Below are 21,128 nucleotides of genomic sequence, written 5' to 3'. Positions count from 1 at the left end.
ATTGTGTATCCGTGTCGGGTGCTCTGGCTTCTTTTCATTATCCTGATCTGTGGATGGGCGGGCTCCGAGGGCCGGCGCTTGAGGTAAACTGTATATTGTATGGTCTTATATCCTGGATAGTATGCTTTAATGCCTGTGTCTCAATTACAGCTTTTCCTGATCTGCATATCCTGTTGCTCTGCCTAGCCACCGTATTAGTATTTTGATTGTGTAACACCCGACACGTTTATTTAATTTAAAATAAAACCTTTATCTTATTCTGTGACTTCATTCTGCATTTAAAACGAACTTTATCCTGAATCGCTGCCGGACCTCAGAGATGTCGGCTGAATAGCTGTCTCATATCATAGTATAATTGCTCCTATTTTTTGATTAGCGGCCGGCCCCTGTGGTTGTAGGCCCATGCTTGTAATGTTATTGAAATAAACAATAAAGGTTTTCACAACAAAAAAAAACACTGGAAGGTGTCCGCTCTACCATCGGTGGGAGGATGGAAGCGTGCCATGAATAGATGTATGGGAATGGAACTGGCAGTATTCCAGGCATGGGGCTCCTCACAAAAGCACAATAAAATATGGAAATGGTGGGCGTAATACAGGGGTAAAAACCTGCCCTAGGCAGAATCCCCGGACTCCCTCATTGAGCAGGAAACGAAGCTATATAGTCATGGTTGCACTAATAACTTGTAGTTTAACCACCTCAATGCTACATTTCAACATTCTCTGTGAAACCAGGAGAGGGAGGTGGGTAAAGGGAGGTTACCTGGTTTGTGCCTGGGTTTTCATTGGTTCTTTTTCTCTCATAGACCTGAAATACTGGTACTGCAATAAAGTGCATTGTATTTCATTGTTGGCGTATAGGCCTCGCCAGACATGCTGTTGTCACATGGCCCATGGGGATATTGTTGTCTTCTCTAAGTTAGCATGAGCATGTGGTAGACTGTACACTGCGTTGCGCAAGTTACTACACTAGTGTATTTTGCAAATGCCTCTTCTGATACTTTCACATGAAAACCTATATCTGTTTTTAAACTTTGTAGGTTCCTGGGATTTTGGCTGAACAGAAAAAGGTCAAACAATAATGCCCCTGGTTATTCTGTTCTTGTCAGGCCCTAGCACCTAGACAAAACCTACAGATGCAGCTGTTAGGGAATACATACTTTGGTCTTATTGGAATACATGGATCGGTAGCACACACTTGGAGAGGGACCTTTCCAGGGAGAAGTGCCTGACAGCACCTATGATGTAGATCTACAATCTATAGAGACTGAGGTACAGGGCCTGCAGACAATACCCAGAGATCTTCTAATATATAATCATCTTGCTTCTACACAAGAGGCGGGTGGTTAGGCTACGCTGTCTTTCACGATGACCGCTCCTTTTATGATTCACGGACTACTTGCTATGCCGACAGAATTTGTGTTGCACAAGTTACTTACCTTCGGTGATTATATACATCTCTAGGAAACGGTAATTAGTGTTAGACTCCTTACCTTAGAACATCCCCAAGCGTCAGACTGAATCCGCAAAGTTTTTGTCAGCAATACCCCTGCTCGGCGGTAGGCGTCATCGGCGGCTCCGCGTCAGTCGTCATGATCGCCGGGATGCCGTCTGAGTACTGGGATGCCGTCTGAGTACTGGGATGCCGTCTGGGTACTGGGATGCCGTCTGGGTACTGGGATGCCGTCTGGGTACTGGGATGCCGTCTGGGTACTGGGATGCCGTCTGGGTACTGGGATGCCGCCCTCGCGCGCAGACATCAGTTCTGTACAAAGCTTTCCGCGCCAGAAATGCAGAGCCATGATAGAAACAGACACTGGTGTCATGAAACTAGGGCCCTGAAATTAACCCTAGATATCTGTTCGTAAAACGGGGAGGATGGGTGGAGCGGTAAGGAATCTAACACTAACTACTGTTTCTTACAGATATATCGTTACCGAAGGTAAGTAACTTGTGCATCTGAAAGAAACAGGTTAGTGTTAGATTCCTTACCTTAGAATGGATACCCGAGCAATACCAACCCCTATGGTTGGTCTGCGAACCAAGATCACACCAGAAAGTCATGGAGAACGGAACGGACGAACAAGCAATCTCTCCGGACTTGGCTGTCCAGGCAGTAGTGTCTAGCAAACGTGTGCAGCGAGGCCCACGTAGCTGCCTGGCAGATGTCCTGCAAGGGGACTCCCCAGGGCAGTAGTAGCCGCCATGGCCAGAGTGGAATGGGTGCGCAGCCCAACAGGAGGCTCCTTTATCGCCGAGGAGCATCAAACCTTGATACACACGACGACGCACCGAGAGATGGTCCGCTTGTGCACCGCCCGTTCCTTCTTTGCGCCCAAGTAACCAACCAAGAGCTGGTCATCCAGATAGGAGAGCCCACGTTTTGGGTCCAGACAATGGAGCCTCTCTTCCTCTTTCAAGGGATGCAGAGGCGGATAGAAGGTGGGCAAGGTGAGGACTGCCCGATATGAAAGGCTGTGACCACCTTGGGCAGGAAAGACGGACGAGTCTTTAGAACAACCGTATCCGGATGGACAGAGAGGAAAGGAGGTTTAGAAGATACAGCCTGGAGCTCACTTACTCTCCTGGCAGAGGTGATGGCAACCAGGAATGCAGTCTTAAGAGTCAGAAGACGAAGAGGACAGTTATGAAGTGGCTCAAAGGGAGCGCACATTAGATCCGTTTGAATAAGATTCAAGTCCCACTGAGGCATCACGAAGGGAACAGGAGGGAACATGTGCGTGATGCCTTTCAAGAATCTATTTACAACAGGGGACTTGAAAAGAGAAGGCTGGTCAGGAAGCCTTAAAAAGGCTGAGAGGTAGTACTTGATAGTGCCCAGAGCAGAGCCCAGCTGGGCAAGAGAAAGCAGGAAGAGGAGAACCTCTGGAACGGGGGCAGAGAGTGGATCCACAGCCTATGCTGTGCACCATGCCACAAGTTTATTCCACCAGCAGGCGTATACCGTTTTTGTGGAGGGACGCCTGGCTGCCAGAATCACATCGCAAACTTCAGGAGGCAAGTCAAATGGCCTCAACTGCCGCCGCTCAATCTCCACGCATGTAGGTGGAGACTGGACAGGTTCAGTTAGAGGAACATCCCCTGCTGCTGCGATAGAACGTCCTCCTGAAGAGGCAGACAAATCGGGGGATCGACTGACATGCTCAGTAGCTCGGGATACCAGTATCTTTGTGCCCAGTCCGAAGCCACAAGGATGACTTGGGCCCGGTCTCGCCTGATCTTCAGCACTCTGGGCAGCAGTGGTATAGGCTTAAAGGCGTACAACAGACCGCAGCTCCACTCACGGCAAAAAGCGTCGCCGAGCGAGTGCCGCCTTGGAAATTTTAACGCGCAGAACTGATGACATTGCGCGTTCTCTTCGCTGGCGAATAGATCTAACCAAGACTCTCCCCACTAATGAAAGAGACCTTGTGCCATGTCAGAGTTCAGACGCCATTCGTGAACCATCATGCACCGGCAGCTCAGTTCGCCCGCCCTGGCGTTCAGGGAACCAGCCAGGTGTTGAACCACCAGGGTAACGCCCTGGTGTTCCAGCCTCGTCCAGAGGAGCAGAGCCTCCTGACAGAGGGTCCACAACCCCACCCTGCCCTGTTTGTTGCAGTACCACATGGCGGTGGTGTTGTCCGTGAACACCTGCACTACACTTCCCCGGACGGAGGGAAGGCATGCCTTCAGTGCAAGTCTGATCGCCCGCAGCTCCACAAGGTTGATGTGGAGCAGGGACTCCGCCGGAGACCAGAGGACTCTGACCTCCCCCTCTCCCATGTGACTCCCCCCCCACCCCCCATCCAAGGAGGGACGCATCTGTCACCCCTAAGTGCTCCGGTTGGGGAAGGGAGAGAGATCTGCCGCTGACCCAATCGCGGTTCGTGAGCCACCACTGCAACTGGCTCGCAGTGCCCTCCGAGATCAGGACGTGGTCGGACAGGTTGCCCTGATGCTGTGCCCACTGAAACTTCAGATCCCAATGCAGAGTCTGCATCTGCCACCTGATGTGATGCACCAGAAGGATGCAGGAGGCCATCAGCCCCAGGAGCTGCAGCGTGAACCGGACCGAGACTCAAATAAAGACTTAAAGATCGGAATCAGAGCCTGAATATCCCGAACCCGCTGTTCAGGGGGATAAACCCGAAACTGCGCTGAGTCCAGAACCGCTCCGATTAAAAGGAGCTTCTGAGAGGGGCACAGGTGTGACTTCGGCACGTTGATGGAGAACCCCAGCGAGTGCAGGATGCTGGCCGTAGTCTGAAGGTGGGAGACGACTGTTTGGGACGATCCCGCCTTCAACATCCAATCGTCAAGATAGGGGAAGACAAACCCCTAATCTGCGCAGATGAGCTGCGACCACCGCCATCACTTTCGTTAACACCCATGGGGCACTGGTAAGGCCGAAAGGAAGCACGGTAAACTAAAAAAGCTTGTGGCCTACTGTGAACCGCAGGTAACGCCGGTGGGCAGGCAGGACGAGGATGTGGAAATACACGTTCTGCAAGTCCAACGCTACCATCCAGTCTCCTGGATCCAGGGCAGCCAGGACCTGAGCCAAAGTCAGCATCTTAAACTTCTCCTTCTGGAGGAAGCAGTTGACGCTCCGTAGGTTCAATATAGGGCGTAGGCCTCCTTTGCCCTTCTTGGGTAGCAGAAAGTAGTGGGAATAGCAACCACGTCTGACTTCTGGCCCAGGAACGCGCTCAATGTCCCCCTTGGCCTAGAAGGCCGTAACTTCCTCCTGCCGAAGTTGCAAGTGATCCCCTGGAGTACGGTGGTACTGCGGTGGCATGGCTGGAGAGGTCGCATCAAAGGGGAGGGAGTAGCTCCTTCGAACCATTTGCAGCACCCACGTGACCAACGTGATGGTACGCCAGTGAGGGAGGGGATGACAGAACCTGCCCCCCACTGGCGACGAATGGGCCTGAAATGCTGGACTAGGAAGGCTTAGAGGCAGCTTCTGCAGGGGCGGGTGTGGACTGACCCGGTCAGTGTCCCCCGGTACCGCCACAGCGGTAATCGCGACCGCTTTGAGCCAGGTTCTGTGGCTGGCTGCACGTGTGGGGGTGCCCCTTCCTTGGCCACGAAAGGAGCGAAAAGTTGAAGTTTGCTGGCGTTGGCCTAGGCCCAAGGACTTGACCGTAGCCTTGGAGTCCTTGAACACTCCAGCGCACGGTCCCCCTTCTCGCCAAAGAGGCGACTGACATCAAAGGGATCACCAGGCTCTCGGGGGTGGGATAAACAGACAGGAAGCTAGGGTCGCCCGGAGCCGAGCCGTGGCGTCTGGCCACGTTCCGATCCACAGGAAGGCCTGAGGAGAGCTTGGACCAGGTGCCCAGCAGAACGTCAGTGAGGGCCTCGTTAAACGGTAGTAGAGGCTCCGAGGAGCTTGCCTGAGGTTTGAGCACCTCAGTGAGGTTAGTCATCACGGCCGCGACAGGGAGCTCAAGAGCCAAGGCCTTGGTCGCCCTAGTCAACACCACGCTGTAAGCAGCCCCCTCCTCTGTAGCCATGGAGGGAGGAGACACAAATCCAGTGTCAGGCAAAGTGTCCAGACCACTGGCCACCCCTAGCTCGTCTGCCCAGTCCTGGCTCAACTGGCACTGTAGTGCCAGAGAGTCCTCAGACCCCTTCCAGTCACCCTTGTCATCCATCTCCTGATAGTCAGAAAAAAATGAAGGAGCCGGTTCGTAGGTGAATTGCCCACCCATCGACGCTGGAGAAGGCGCCAGACAGCGCCGGACCAGAGCGGAGACTGGGGAGCGACACCCTCGGGGTCGAAGCCAGCGGAGGAGTCGTAAGGTCGACTGGCGACGACCCGGATCCAAGCCTGGATCCTATGGGGCCCTGCGACGTCGGGACCGGAGTCGACGACAGCACAGAAGCACTTGTGGCCTCAATTCAAATGGGCTTCCTGCGTTGATGGATTTAGTTACGGCCGGACAGGTCGTGAAATGAGGCCCACTGCTAAGCAGGTCCATGCTGATACCTACATGGTTCAACAACGGAACGAACGATCTTGGGCCCTGCAGGGGGGACCTTGTGATGCCTCATTCGTCAGCTACAAAGCGGGGCAGGCACCTGTCCCTTGTGTACATCATATCCACTTGGACATTATATGGTGGTTATTTGGACAAAGAACGCACCCGCTTGGGATTGAAATTTTGGCACTACAGATCCCATAACGGCGCAGTGGGTAACACGCCCAGTGGGGCAGGAACTGTTCAAATATGTGCGTAAGTTAAGGCATTTCTTTGTGACTTCATACCTGTGCCACTGATGAAGAGTTTTCTCGAAACGCGTCTGGCAGTTTATATTACTGATTACACTTGTGACTGGGAGCCTGCTGGCAAGCTGACGAAAATAAAGGGAAGGTTGAATCCATTTTGTGTGGCCTCAATTCAAATGGGCTTCCTGCGTTGATGGAGATATATATATATATATATATAAACACGTGACTCCTCTGGATCTCTCGGTGTTTCCAGCGCCTGCTCAGCACACCAGCAAACAGAAGGGAGACGGACCGCGAAACATCAGCATATCGTTTTTATTTTCGGTACACAGAAAGCAGCTACGCGTTTCTGGCAAGGTATGCCCTTGTTCACGCTGCAACATGTACTTAAGACAATGCTTTTTAAATGCAATTTTAGAAAGTGAACACCCATTCACAGTGACTTAGTGAGTCATGTGACATAATGAACAGTGAAAACATACTGCCACAGTTTATGTATATGCATCTCATGGTAGCAGACAAATAAGATAAACTGGATAAATCCATATTCATAAATGTACATTTCAGGCAGTCAATATATCAGTCCAACTTACATCATGTAGTATTGAAATATGACAATACCTTATTTCTTGTATGAATACTGACGAATTACTAAAGCTGGGAAACTCCCACATCAAAAATGTACAAAAAGATTGTCTGATCGCATAATCATGGCAGTTTTGATAAAGTGCTAAGTGAAGGTTGAAATAAAGTGCAAAAGTTGTAAAAAGTGCGAGGAAGAGAAAGCTGTACGAGATTATGTGCAATACCATTCATTAACTCAAGGACGAAAAATATCAAAACACATATCAGTCTCACAGATCCCTGGGTACAACTGATTACCACAAAATTCTATGTGCATGATTCGTCACTTAATAATTATAAATAGTTAAAAACTTTATGAAATCCAATAAATACACCTAGATTTGTGATAAACTATTGATATATATACACAAGATTAAATAGCATATATATACACCTATAATGACAAATGTAAAACCCAAAAAAAAAAAAATATATATATATATATATATGGCAATATCATGTCTATACTCATGATATTCTTCATATTATCAAAGTAGAAAACAATATGGAAAAATAGAAATGTATATGGATATAAACAAATATATATATATATATATATATATATATATATGAAATATCTATATACATGTACATGTACATACAAAAAGGAAAAGTTTCATCAAATTATGGACAAAAAGCAGCAAGGAATGTTACCAGACCCGACCTCAACCTCGAAATTGGGAACCTAACTAAGAGGGAGGAAAAGATAGTGGATACGGGTCTAGGGAAATGTACAGGCAATATAGAAGGAAGAACAATACAATACATCACAAAAAGTGATGCATCTCATCACTATTGTTCAACCAGTTAGGCCAACGTGTGTCTAGCTCTAGTATCATCCTTGTCTCCAGCTGTCTTAGAAGTGATTCCCTGTCTCCTCCTCTTTTCAGGGGTGGTATAGCTCCGATCACAAAATACTTTAAACAAGATAAATCTTTGTTATGTGCTCTTTTGAAATGCCGGGCCACCGGATAGGCAGGGTCACTGTGCAAAATCGCGCGCAAATGTTGTAGAATCCTGACGTGCACCTGCAGCTTGGTACTACCAACATATCGTAATCCGCAGGTACACGTCAGGACATACACGGCAAAGTCTGTTTTACAATTAAAATTGCCTGTGATCTTTTTTGGCTCTGTGTCAAAAGGAGTTAAATATTGTGAGGTGTTAATGCCAAATCTACATGCGCGGCAACTGGAGCATTTGAAAAAACCTCTTGAAGGTTTTAACCAAGGGGTTTTAGACTTCAATTCAGGGGCAGTTTTGTCCAAAGCGGACCCCATACTTTTCGCCCGTCTGAAGGTGATGATGGGATTGGCTGGCAACCTGGTGTCCAATATGTGGTCACTTAATACTATAGGCCAATCCTTTCTAAAAATTGCCTTTAATTTTCTATCCTCACTGCTGAAAGCCGTGATCATCCTTGGGCCATCTTGTTGAGTATCTGGAATATTGCCAATTTCTGTCGGTGTCTGAGGTGAAGGAAATAGACTTTCTCTAGATTTAAGTTCTGATTTTTCAACTGCTTTCCTGAGAATCTTATCGGAGTAACCCCTGACTTTTAATCGTGCTAACAACTCATCTAAACATTGTTTATAGTCAGAGGGGGAACTGCAGATTCTTTTGAGTCTTAATATCTCTCCATAGGGTATTCCCATGATGGTATGTTTGGGGTGCATACTGGCAGCATGTAAAGTCATGTTGCCAGCAGTGGACTTCCTATGGAGTGTAGTACTAAGCTTAGAATCAGACACATAGATCTCCACGTCCAAAAATTGAATCCTGATTTGGCTGATGTTAACAGAAAACTTTAGATTAATTGAGTTATCATTCATATCCTCTATAAACAACAAAGCCTCATTTTTGGACCCTTTCCACACCATGAATATGTCATCTATATACCTCAGATAACAAACAACATGTTCTCTCATGGTAGTGGAGTGTAATGCGGTGAGGACCTGCTCCTCCCACCAGCCTACGTGTAAACACGCATAGCTGGGGGAGAAGCAGGCCCCCATCGCCACCCCTCTCAGTTGTCTGTAGATGTCTTTGCCAAATGTGAAGAAGTTATTATGTAGGCACCAATGAATTAGTCCCAATATGACCTTACTGTGCTCATAGAAAGCCATGGGTTTCTTGTCCAAGAAATATTTGATTGCATTCAAACCTTGTGCATGGTTGATACTCGTGTATAACGATTCAACGTCCAACGAGATAAGCCACATGTTTTCTTCCCATTCAATACAAGCAATCTTGTCCAAGAAATCACTGGTGTCACGGACATAACGGTCAAGATTTTTAACAATATCTTGGAGAAAGAAGTCAATATACTGGCCAACGTTTTCGCCCATGCTTTTAATGGCAGAAACAATTGGCCTCCCAGGTACTGGTGTAACTCCTTTATGCACCTTCGGAATCAAATACAAAGATGGCATTATAGGAAATTCCGTGTTCATAAATTTGTATTCCTCAGTGGAAATAAGTCCTTCTCTCTTCCATTGGGATAACAACCGTTGTAGCTCACTCTTGGCATTGAGGTATTCTTTCTGGCTAGAGACTTTGTAACACAAGGGATCCGAAAGTTGTCGTTTGGCCTCTGAAATGTAATCTTGCTTGGGCAAAATCACTAGGTTACCCCCCTTGTCAGATTTTTTTATTACTATTTCATGATTTTCTCCAAGTTTCTTTATTAGTTTTCCATATTCTCTTCTCATAAAAGTAACTTTCTTTTTTGATTTGGAATTGGTTTGCTTGTATAATTTCTTGAGGTCCCTTACTACACAGTCATGGAAGACGTCGATAGCGTCTTTGGGTGTTACGTGAACAAATTTGGACTTGCTTTTGAATGGACTGAGGCCCGCTCCTTTCTGCAAGACAGATATCCTGCTAAGTCTTGCCTGTGTGGAAGCATCCGGATCTGCCTCAGTGTCATTAGTGGAGGTATTTAGATCATTGGCATCTAAGAAGATATGTACATCAGAAGCTGATAACATATTGAAGTTGTCTATTTGACTCCTCAGATGTGTCATTTTCATTAGATGAGTCTTTGATGGTTTTGAGCGTAAAATGTTTCTTTAGTTTTAATTTTCTTATGAAAAAGAACAGGTCAACTCTGGTCATTGTGTAATTAAAACTTTGAACAGGGCAAAAATTCAAGCCTAAAGATAGCAATTGTTTCTCTGCTTTGGTTAATGTTACATTCGAAAGGTTTATTATAGTGTTATCATTTAGCGGCGTTTCACCCATGGTTTCTTCTTTCAGGTTTGTGTCTGGGCGCCGTTGTTGCCGTTGCGCCTTTCTTTCCTTCGCTTGTTCCTTCTTTGTCTGTTGGCGATAACTTTTGCCTTGGCCTCAAAGTCTGTAATCTTTCCTCCACTATAAAATCCATTTCCTGTTGTAAGCTGAGTTTGGTTAGTCCCTCCAAGTTTAAATCCGAATTCATAGAGGAAGAGGAGGTTAAATCTTCACTGGAGTTACTTCTCATTGAGCTTGCATCAGAGTCCAAGCTACTGCTCTCCACAGTTTCATCATCCTATGCATTTTGGCATGTGTTGGTAGATTGTACATTGCCACTATGTGAGCCAGCATCTGTACTGGCTTTTGTTGCGGCACCCGCTCTTACCGTAGTAGATCCATCAATGGCATTTTTCTTTTTGCTAAAGGCTTGTCTTTTAACTGAATCATACTTCCGTGAAAATGTGAATATTTTCCCATCACGGTAATCATTAGCGTCACGGGTAAACTTAGTTGCCTTTCGAATTTTAAATTTTTTCTTCGTGCTTCTTTAACCTCTAATTCATAGTATCCAATAGTTTTCTCATTTCTTCCCCCTCAGCATATGTAGATAATTCGGTTTCCAAAGCTCTGATCTCATCAAGCAGCCTGATTCGATCTTTAGCAGCATACTTGATTAAAATGCAGACCAAATTCATAGAGGCCGCCAAGTTACTTTCCCCCCATTCCTGTAACATGGCGGGATCTGGTTTCTCAAAGCTTGGGGCCAAAAGGATACGTAGCCCACGGGGGACACGTCCAACCTCCTCATACTTGCTTAGAGACTTGTGCTCCCACCACTTCGTGCATTCAAGTTTTTTTAAATTTTTCTAACTCCTTAAATATTGTTTTCAAATTTCTTGTTTGCTCAGATTGAGTAGTTCTATTGGGCACTCTGGTATTGCTACTCTCGTTAGTTACGTCGTTAAACATGTTGACAGCAGCTTCCTCTCGCTGTTTGTCAAGCTCGTCTGACATATTGTTTTCCTTTCTGTGTTTTTGTTATCCGAATTGGTGTAGAACTGATAATCTATCACCGGATAGCCACCCGGTTTCCGTAGTGTGCGCACACAGAGTTATGCTGTGAGACTTCCCCACCTGGTAAAGACTCCGTTCACTCACCGATTTGCCGAGGCAGGATCCGCTCGGTATGCCGCGCCCTCCGACACGAACCACACGGCAGTTCTACCGCCAACGCGCCTCAGTGTCTCGTTGTAGCTTGCCGACCAGGGGGTAGCCGCCGGGATTCCCAACAGGACGTGTCCAAAAAACGATTTGAAGGCGGCTTCCACAAAGCGAGGAAGGGTCCGTTACGGAGACAAATCCACCTCCGTTAAACATAAACACGTGACTCCTCTGGATCTCTCGGTGTTTCCAGCGCCTGCTCAGCACACCAGCAAACAGAAGGGAGACGGACCACGAAACATCAGCATATCGTTTTTATTTTCGGTACACAGAAAGCAGCTACGCGTTTCTGGCAAGGTATGCCCTTGTTCACGCTGCAACATGTACTTAAGACTTAATGCTTTTTAAATGCAATTTTAGAAAGTGAACACCCCTTCACAGTGACGTAGTGAGTCATGTGACATAATGAACAGTGAAAACATACTGCCACAGTTTATGTATATGCATCTCATGGTAGCAGACATATATATATATATATCCATCCATTTAACTCTGAATAAATGTACCTAGACGAATATACTGAATTTTTTTGATGCTTTTGTTTGCAATTGGGTTTTAAGAGGAAAGCCTGAATACTGTAAAATAAAAAACATGTAATTGGTCAGAACCGATCCATGATTTTCTTGCACTGTTCAGCTTAAGACATCTTCCTTGGTGTTTTGTACAACTGGAAGAAGCATAGTGGTGATCTTCAAATTAATGGCCACCAGAATGTCCAGGAAGATTACAAAATAGTCTTTCAGTGAGATATAAGATGGCGTTGTTGTGAGAGCTTGGAGAATATATAGTTCATTGAGATTTGTGCATCTTTCCAAGGTCCTTGAATAATAAAAGCATCGATCTGTAAGCAAGGATCTCCTTCAAATTTGGATTGACTCAGTGTCTCATATATTTGACCTTCTACTGGGCTAAGTATATCTCCCTGAAGACCTTAACGTGGAAACTCAAAACGTGGATGAGATGAAATACCAGCAAATGAACACCTTGAACACAACAGTGATCTGGCAGATAAGGAGCAGAGAAAAGGTCTTCTTTTACTTCAAGGTAGCCTTTCATTAGGTCGGGCCTACAACCTTTTCTGTATTAAGAGCTACTTCTATTTAATTAAACGTATTGAGACCGACTAATACTACTAGTGTTGTAATAGTGTGTAAAAGTGACATCATCAGACAAGTTTACATTATTGCCACCATTTGAAAGATATCCAACAGCTACCAGCTCATTGCATTAAACAGGGTTACTAGGAGTAATGTAAAAAAGGCTTTGTCAGTCTGGAATGCCTCTACATGCAGAATACATAAACAACATAGCTGCAGTGTCTTTTGCACTAATGTAATAATATTTGACAAAAGTCTCCCAAATGTCACATTATTTATCACTCAAATATCAGCTTTTTATATTTTTATTTTGTATTATTGTTTTTATTGAAGAAAAACAATTGCAAATTAGACAATAATCAAGGCAGTAAATGAGTTCGGTTTGCATAACTTAGGCAATCAAATAAGACGCATAATATTAGGTTCATTCGATCATCAAGGCTTAAGCAAATCCACAATTCTCAAAGCAGTCCATACACGACACACGTCTCATGAAATAGAGCAGATTGTTTAAGCATTGCATCATTAGTCCTCCATATCCTCATCTTCTGAACTATCTACGTCATCTTCCGGGCAAATATCAGCTTTTAATGTATTTTAGAAATGTAGCCATTTATTTCCAAATATCAGCTTAGGAGTTCTGAAAATAAACATATTTTCGTCTCGAAAACGCGCTTTCAATTTTGGTATAAATATATTAACTAAACAAAGCAAAAGCATCTGATTTAGTAGGCTGGGCTGCACACTGGCGAGCTACTTACAGATAGCTGGAGAGCTACCATTAGCTCACAAGTTACTCGTTCGAGAAGCCTAACTTAGGTAAACGCAGCACAGGTAAAAGTGGAACCTTTGGGGCGATGGACAGAACAGAGACATTTCGAACACCTTCACTTTCTTATTGAGAAGCGATTTCTTCCATATATACTTCGATCTTCAAGGTTTTGATTCTGTTGGAATTTCTCAACAGCGCCAGAATTCGAAGATACTTCGATATCAAAGGTGCCCCTGGAGAAACAGTTAAACGTCAATCTCCACTATTGTTAAAGTAGTCACCGATAGCTAGAAAGCCTTGGGGATTTATTAAATGTCAGAGAGCGCCTTAATTATGAGAGGAACAATGGTTAATCTGATCTTGGTCGCATTGTTAAGGCCCGACATCCATGGACGTCATTTCAGAGAAGTCAGGGGTCACAGCTATGACCTCTATTTCTGCCCCTTCTGGGGCCAGGGGTTGAAAGGAAGTGCCAGGAGTAGAAGGGTGCAAGCTAGAGGTCACAGCTGCTAGGTATATGGTGCACACTTCTTTAAGTGATGCGCCTTGCACTCATTCAGACAGGCCTCATGGCGATTTCAGTGGTCTTTAAAAACCTGTGCAAGCTCTTAAAGAGATGGCTGTGGAGAGCACCCTTCAGGCTTATCTTCAAGGAGTGTAAAGCAGCTTCTTTTACCAACTGTATTCTGTACTGTAGGCTAAATGAAACATACCTTAAAGTGTTTATAAAAATAAATCTTACTTATTACACACAATATCACTAACACATTGGCATATCTCCTACCCAGAGATGTCAACACTTTGCACAAATATACACTGTTCTCCAGGGAATAACGCAAACCATATATTAAGAAAGTGAAATGTGAAGTGCAAAGGAGAACAGGACTGGGACCAGAAGACCCAGAGGAGCCGGCGACACAAGGAACCACCAAAATAAGTACCCAGGATCCCCATGGATGCTGTGTGCAGAGGTGGAATACAGCTGCGCGCCCAATGGAAGTCAAAGGAGAATTCACCGTTGCGGTTTTAAATAAGGACCCTTACCGGAGGACCCTGAAGAAACCCTCTTACAACGCCACTGACGGACACAGAGCTGCACAACCCCACCTACAGACGCACAGAGGTACTGCTAAGCAAAACTTTCCGGATCCAGCCTGACGCCTGGGGAATAATCTATACCAAGGTAAGGAATCTATTACTAACGTGACTTTCAGATAGATGTCCTTGACTGGTACTCTACGAGCCAGCGCCGTGGACACAGCCTTTCCCCTGGTGGAATGGGCTTTTAAGCCCTCGGGAGGCTACTTTCTGGCCAGGGCGTTGCAGATTTAAATGCAGATAACGACCTAGCACAAAATGGTTAGTTTCTGCACTGCCTGACCTTTTTTGGCTCCCACGTAACCAACAAAGTGTTGGTCGTCCACCCAGAACTCTTTCATGCGCTCAAGGTAGAACAACAACGCTCTTTTTTGGGTCCAGACAGAGATGCTCCCCTTCCTCAGAGGGATTCGGGAGAGCAAAAAAAGGTGGGCAGCGTGACTGATTGACCCGGATAGAATGGGGGTCACCACTTTTGGAATAAATGGGGCACAGGTGCAAAGCACCACCTTATCCAAGAACGTTATCAGGTAGGGAGGCATGGGTGACAAAGCCTGAAATTCACTCACCCTGCTGGCAGAGGTTATCACCACTAGAAAGACTGTCTTTATGGTAAGCAGCCGGAGGGGACAGTGGTGTAAAGGCTCAAAGGGAGCACACATGAGATATGGGAGAAGTAGATTGAGATCCCATTGTGACATGATAAAGGGTGTAGGTGGAAACATTTAAACAAGCCCTTTTTAGGACCAATTTACAATAGGTGATTTAATAAAGGTTGAACCGTCAGCCGCAAGAAAGTGGACAGAGCAGAAAGATAACCCTTAAGAGTACCTAAAGCAGAGCCCTGCAGGGCAAGGTAAGAATAAAAAGAATAATATTAGACAAAGAAGCAGAAAAAGGGTCAATACACCTTTCTGTACAATATTTTACAAATGTCTGCCAACAGCAGGCAAATACAGTCTTAGTGGAGGGCCACCTGAAGTCAAGATTACATTATATCTTTAAGGAGGAAGGTTGAAAGCCATCAATTGACAACCCTCAATCTAGACGCAGGGAGGTGGAAAATTGACAGATTCGGGTGGAGGACCCTCCCCAGCTGCTGCAACAGAAGATCCTCCAGTAAAGGCAGCCTGATTGAAGGATCAATGCTCATGGTCATAACATTAAGGTATCAGGCTCTCTGTGCCCAGTCTAGAGCCACAAGAATGACTTGGGCCTGGTCCTTTTGATCATCTTGAGAACTCTGGCCAGAAGTGGTATGTGCAGAAAGGCGTACAGGAGGCCCAAGCTTCACTCACGACAAAAACCGATAGCCTCCTTGGAAGCTCCACCACGCAAAACAGCTGACATTGCATGTTCTCTTCGGAGGAGAACAGATATAACCAAGGCTCTCCCCACTGCTCAGAGAGACCGCCTGGAGAGACCATTCGTGTTCCGCTAGGCATCGACTGCTGAGTTAGTCAGCCCTGGCACTCAGTGAACCTGCCAGGTGTTGAACCACCAGAGTCATTCCCTGGTGTTCCAGCCATGTCCAGAGATTTAAGACCTCGTGACAAAGGATCCAGGACCCCAGCCGCACTGCTTGTTGCAGTACCACATGGCAGTCTTGTTGTCCATGAACACCTGCACCAACTTCCCCTTGACAGAGGGAAGAAATGCTTTCAATGCTAGCAGGATTACTCTAAGTGCCAACAAATTAATGTGGAGCCTCGACTCCCATCCCAATCATGGTTCGTCCACCACAACTGCAGGTCTATTGTAGTTCCCTCCGAGATCTGGACCACATCGGAGCGATTTCCCTGTTACTGTGCCTACTGAAACATCAGGTCCCACTGCAGCACCTGCATACACCATCTGGCTTGATTTACCAACAGGATGCAAGAAGCTGTGAGTCCCAGCAGCCTTTGAGTCATTCTCACCGAAATGCAGGATTAAGGCTGAAACATAGGTATTCTAGCCTATATATCCTGGACTCCCTGCTCAGGAGGAGAAGCCCGAAACTGCACTGTGTCCAGAACAGCTCAGATGAAAAGGAGTGTCTGAGAAGGAGTTTGGTGCGACTTCGGCACATTTATAGTGAACCCCAGCAAATGCAGAAGATCCACCATATTCTGAAGGTGGGAGACGACAGCCTGGGAGGAAGATGCCTTAAACAGACAGGATTCGACGCAGGGGAAGATGTGCGGATGAGCTGCAACCAAGTCATCACCTTGGTGAACATCCAAGCAGAGCTAGTAAGGCTAAATGTTAGCACCGTCAACTGAAAGTGCTCATGGCCTACCTTCAACCACAGGTAACGCCTGTTGCCCAGCAAGATGGAGATGTGAAAATACGCATCCTGTACGTCCACCGCTACCATCCAGTCTCCTTGGTCTGGGGCAGACAAGACCAGAGCCAACGTGACCATCTTAAACCTCTCCTTTTAGAGGAAGGCACTGGCGGCTGGAGTACCATAATAGGACGTAGACCCTTGTTCTTTTTTAAAATCCGAAAGTAACAGGAATACCCACCACTGCCTACTTTTGAAACCGGAACCTTCTCCAAAGCTCCCTTGGCCAGGAGAGCTGCAAGTTTCTCTTGGAGTAATAATAGATCATCCTCTGCCAGTCGTTCTTGAGCTGAGGGTAAAGGAGGAGGAAAAGAAAGAAACGCAAGTACAGCAAGCCTGAATGATCTGCAAGACTTCTTTGTCCGATGTTATGGACCTCCAGTGGTGAAAATGATGTTGATTTCTCCCCTCACTAGAGTGGCATGATCTTGCAGATCCAAACTACTAGGAATGCTTGGAGGCTGTAGCTGCCAGGGGCTGGTTGGCAGCCTACTTTTGGCTACCATTCCCACCAAGTCAGACTGGACCGCCTCCACATCCTCGCACAACCTGGGTAGTCTGTGCAGGACGGTGGCTTGGATCTGGCTGACGCAGTTGATGACTCCTTCCATTGCCACGAAAGGAGCAAAAGGTAGACAGGCCACAAGGAGTAACCAAGTGGCCTAGGATATGGCCTTAGATCAAGACTCCAGGAAGTTCTATAAAGCAGAGTCTGCCTTCTCAACAAAAAGAGGAGTAACATCAAAAGGCATGTTGATATGGTTAGCCTGGACATCACCAGAGAAGCCAGATGTTATCAGCATGGCGTGGTGCAGCAAGGCCACCATCAACTAAACCGCTCTACCCAGCGAGTCAGTTGTATCTAAGCCATAACTAATAGTGAACTTTGCTGCATCTCTCCCATCCTTCACTGCCCTGGCCTCCTCCAGGACCTGTGGCAGCACGTGGCCAACTGTTTCCCGTAAGGTGTGTGAGAAACGGCACAAAAACCACACAGTGTTCACCGACCGCAATGCAAAGAAGATAAAATCATCTTCCCAAGTGCATCCAGCCTCTTGGGTTCCCTAATCGGAGAAGGAAATGTGCCATTGGATGTTGTTGCCTGAACCCACAAGCTCTCAGGGCTAGGGTGTTGGCTGAGGAAACTTTGATCGCCCGGTGCAGATGCGATGGCAGCATGCTATTGTCCTGTTCACAGGAATCCCTGCGCTAGGCTTGAACCTTGTACCTAAAAGGTCTGCACTAAATGGCAAAAGGGGTTTGGCAAAAGGGGTTCGGATGAGGAAGCCCCAGGTTGAAGCCTTGACCAGCACCAAGGGTAGCATCGGGTCAAGGACCTCCGCTGCCCTCCTCCCCACCATGGTGTAAGATGCCCCCTCCTCCATAGCCACACTAGGCGGACAGAGCATGCAAGTATCTGGGGATGTGTCCAGCCCACTGGCTTCTCCAAGGTCCTCATACCAGTCTAATCACTCACAAGGGGCATCCACCTGGTGTTTCAAAGGGTCCAGGAACCTCTCCCTTTCTTCTACCAAGCATGAAACCTCTTCAAAATAAAAAGGCAACTACGTAGAATCTCTGGGCTCAGTCTGCACTGGAGTAGACGTAGACGGATGTCAATACAAGTCATTGGGTATCAGAATGGGGCTGGCGCTACTGGTGTCGGAGGCACAGACTTCAGGGCCAGGGAAGGCTGTGTTGGCACAACCGGCGCAGACCCAGATTTGGATCAATGAAACCCCCACCCAAGAAGAAAGCAGTTGTAGTAGAGCCTTTTGGGGCCCAATGGCACACCAGAGAGGTTGGTCTAATCAAATATGGGGTGTATGGCTTCACATAGTTCTTTCGCTTGAGCTAGGGCCCTTTCGCTTCCGGAATTTTTATGCCTCTTCCCCAAGTGTCCCGAGGACCTAGAGTGCGTGAGGACAGGGGTTCCTGGAGCGGTCACGCAACCTCTCTTCCTCGATCGAGTAAGGGATCTCCGAGGAGTCGCGCTCCACTGTGTCGCCTGCCAGGCCGCAAGGAGCTTAAAGGATCACTCCTGCGAGCCTTTGGCGCATGGCACAGCAGTCCTAGCTTGACTGAGTCATGGTCACACTCGAGACCACAAGCAAATGAGATGGGGGTTGGTTACAGACATGGTGTAGTGACAGGCACCACACGGCTTGAAATCTACCCGTTAAGAGATCATCGCTAAACATACAAGAAAAAAATAGACAAAAAAAAGTCTGTCAAAAAGAGACAGAGGTAGCTCTTCTCCAGATCAGCGCTTAACTTGTGTCACCATGGGCGATTTCCGATCCGAGGAGACCAGGATTACTAAGGGGGTGCCACAGGGCTCTTGTTTGAGCCCTACATTATTCAACATCTATGTGGCCCCCCTGGCTAATATCCTGAGAGCCTTTGGTTTTTGCCCAGTATCTTATGCTGACGATACCCAGCTGCTCTTTCCCTTTGACCATCTTACTCCAGAGGTATTACATTCTTTCTCTGAGGGGATGAGAGCAGTTTCCCAGTGGATGTCTTTGAATATGTTGCAGTGCAATGTTTCAAAGACAGAGGTTATGCTTTTCGGGGAGGCTAAGATCTGCTGGGCTCCGGACTGGTGGCCTTTAGATCTAGGCCCAGTCCCCGAGCCTAAGCAGATAGTCAAGAACCTAGGGGTCCGTCTGGAACAAGAACTCCGCTTGAAGCAGCATGTTACCAACATTGTTGGATCTTGTTTTCGGACCATTGGATTGCTGCGCAGAGTTTTTCCATTGCTTCCAGATACCATCAGAAAGACCCTGGTCCAGGCGCTGGTTATCAGTCGTCTCGACTATTGTAATGGTCTCTTGCTGTCAGCTAATGAGGAGGATCTGGATAGGTTACAGGTTGTGCAGAACACCGCAGCCAGGCTGGTTTTAAATGCCCCTCCGAGAACATCTTCAAAACCTCTTCTTGCCAGGCTTCATTGGCTGTCCATCCGCCAGAGAGTTACTTTTAAGATCTGTTGTACGGTCCACAAAGGACTTCATGGTCTGGGTCCCTCCTATCTGGCAGACAAGTTTGTGCCGTATGTCCCTTCTCATGCTTTACGGTCCAGTGACCAAATGCTTCTCACTGTTCCTAGGATCAAGCGGGTAAGGCAAGGGGGTAAGGCTCTGTCTGTGAGGGGACCGAGGATATGGAATGGTCTCCCGCTCCAGCTTAGGCAGCTAGAAAATCATCTGGCCTTCAGGAAAAAGCTGAAGACGTTCTTGTTCCAGATCTAACCACACAGTTTGAGAACCAGAGTGGAGCCATGGAATTCGTTCTCCTGCAGGTTCAGCAGTCAGATAGCGCGGAGATACTCCCTTGGGATTTTATTCTAGCGCTCTACAAACCCGCAAAATAAATAAAATAAACTTGTGCAAAGGGAAAAGAACTGACATTTTTATGCCTGGGTGGCGCCTATATAGGTGACCGAAATGTCACAACCAATGTAATTGACAACGGCTATGTCACCGGGAGCCAAATGGAGCCACCCAATGGCACGCTGCAGAGATACTGCTCACGCAAAAGTTTCCAGATCCAGTCTGACACCTGGGAAATTCAAAGGTAAGGAGTCTGCAGCTAGAAGTCCATCAGAAACTTGTTTCACAGCCACCTTTATTTGCCAGACAGGTATCAGTGCTTTGTAATTGGTGTTTCGTCCAATGCTCAAATGATTATTATTATGTTTTATTACTCAGCTGGCTAAGTACATTCCCTAAATGTTTACTCGGACTCCTGGTTTGAAAGGGACTCTCTGCATTTTGGGCAGGATAGGGATGACCGAGGTCCTCACTGTGACCGTGGATCCAAATATTAGGTGCATATTTAGCACAACTAAATATCAGTCCAGGGAACACAAAATGGAAATATTAAAAGACAATAAAAAATGAGGCTCAGGTAAATTGCACATGGATTCTATGTCAGTTGCCCCATAAATCTTGAACAAAGAACTGCATGTTTTTTAATTCAATTAGTAGGGTAATCCATGTACACTCCACCAACTACAGGCTAATAAATTTTAAGCATAAATTAAAGCAAGTGGACATTATACACATTATTCTAAATTAAGCATAAACATTTCTAAGTGCAATACTAATGTTTTGCTTAGCAACAAATGGATTGAGAACAAATGACAAGAACGTTTATAATTTAATTTTAAACTCTAATTTCCACAGTTTGCTACATTCAACAACCAATAACCACATCTAAAAGTGCATAAGTATCTTACCCAGAGATCCACCAGAACGTAATTTTAGAAAGGAAGGAAGCACTAATCTCTGGACATGGATTCTAAACAAAAAGAAATAAAATTAATAAAAATACAGTCTTATTACAAATTATTAAACATGAAGGTAACAAGCTGAAGCGCATTCCAAACTTAATGTAACTGTATTCACATATATTATTTCTGGCTATTTACACGCAATTGACAGTCAAGCTTCTGGTAAAATTCTAAAAAGCTCAAGCTCACCACCATAAAAGTAGTTTTCCCACAGTG

General features: G+C 46.3%; 1 protein-coding gene across 1 annotated transcript in view; it reads right to left on the bottom strand.

Annotated features, from left to right (window-relative positions):
- Positions 1–20,914, bottom strand: part of LOC147668204 (multidrug resistance-associated protein 1-like) — a gene marked incomplete at its 3' end in the record, with an annotated part of 614,782 nt that extends 593,868 nt beyond the window's left edge. The window contains exon 1 of the mRNA XM_086948707.1: positions 20,859–20,914. The remainder of the gene's footprint in view (positions 1–20,858) is intronic.
- Positions 20,915–21,128: the final 214 nt, after the last annotated feature.

Source organism: Lissotriton vulgaris, unplaced genomic scaffold (genome assembly GCF_964263255.1).
Source record: "Lissotriton vulgaris unplaced genomic scaffold, aLisVul1.2 SCAFFOLD_1214, whole genome shotgun sequence".
NCBI lineage: Eukaryota > Metazoa > Chordata > Amphibia > Caudata > Salamandridae > Lissotriton > Lissotriton vulgaris.
This window is presented reverse-complemented; position numbering and strand designations above follow the sequence as displayed.